Genomic DNA, 1,582 nt, shown 5'->3' on the forward strand with positions numbered 1-1,582 from the left:
AAAATTTTAAAATTAGCTAGGCAGGGTAGCACACCTGTAGTCCCAGCTACTCAGGAGGCTGAGGCGGGAAGATCACTTGAGCCCAGGAATTTAGGGTTACCGTGAGCTGTGATGGCACGCCTGCATTCCAGCCTGAGCAACAGAGCAAGGGCATGTCTCAAAAATCAAATAAAATGAAATAAAATCAGTAAAGGTTTGTATAGACATGAAGTATAAAATCATACCATATATGATTTAATCCAGATATATAATATAAATTAGAGGGGGAAAAGAGAAATTAGGAAGCTATTATAAGAAGACAAGACTCAACTGATACATGAGCAAAGGCTCTGGGCTCACAGCGCTATCTTTATATAAAAGAATGGACTACCACATTAATTTTCATGGCATCACCAACTTAAATACAGGCTATAGTATTCTGGAACCAACTCTGTATCAGTCAGCTCACATGTCCATAATACCATAGGCAAATAACATAAAAAATACCATAGGCTGTGTGATTTAAACATTAGTTTCTTTCTCACAGCTCTGGAGGCTGGAAGTCTAAGATCAAGGTGTTGGCCAACTCAGTTCTGGGACAGGGACCTCTTCCTGGCTTGAAGGCAGCCACCTTTCTTCTTGTTTCCTCACACCAGGGCAGTAGGAGCTCTCTGCTTTCTCCTCTTCTTTTCTTTCTTTCTTTTTTTTTTTTTTTTTTTTTTTTTTTTTTTTTTTTTGAGACAGAGCCTCCCTCTGTCACCAGGCTGGAGTGCAGTGGCACAATCTCGGCTCACTGCAACCTCTGACTCCCTGGTTCAAGCAACTCTCCTGCCTCAGCCTCCCGAGTAGCTGAGATTACAGGCACGTGCTACCAGCCCAACTAATTTTTGTATTTTTAGTAGAAACAGGGTTTCAGGATGGTCTCAATCTCCTGACCTCGTGATCTGCCCACCTCAGCCTCCCAAAGTGCTGGGATTACAGGTGTGAGCCACCACACCCAGCCTGGTTTCTCTTCTCCTAAGGGCACTAATCCTGTCAGACCAGGGCCCATGCCCATGACCTCATCTAACCCTAATTACCTCCCAAAGGTCCTACCCCCTAATACCATCACACTGGCAGTTAGGGCTCCAGTACAAGAATCTGGGGGAGACATAAACATTCAGTTTATAACAATGTCTTTTCAATTCTGTTGAAAAAAACAACCAAATGAGTAGGAGAAGACGTACCTTGTATGTAAACAGGTCAGTATTTTTTATATTTCTGCTAACACATTAAGGTCAATTTAAAATGTCTGATAAGAAGAGTCAGAAGCAGAGATAAATGAAAGTTAGTTACTCTGCATTTTAGGCCCACATTGAGCTGTCTTTCAATGACCTTGTGGCAGAAAGAACGCTGCTTTCTATTCCTGGTTTTGCCACCAAAAAAGCTGGAACATTTCCCTGTATTTCCGTTTATCTCTAAAATCACTGGGCTGACCCTTCCATTCACAAATTCCACAGACAACTTCCTACCAACAGAGGCTACACAAATAAACTACACTGACGAGGGGGAAAGCTAACACTAGCAAACAATGAGATGCACACAAGACAAGACGTATAGAGAA

This window comes from Papio anubis, unplaced genomic scaffold, assembly GCF_008728515.1.
Source record: "Papio anubis isolate 15944 unplaced genomic scaffold, Panubis1.0 scaffold516, whole genome shotgun sequence".
NCBI lineage: Eukaryota > Metazoa > Chordata > Mammalia > Primates > Cercopithecidae > Papio > Papio anubis.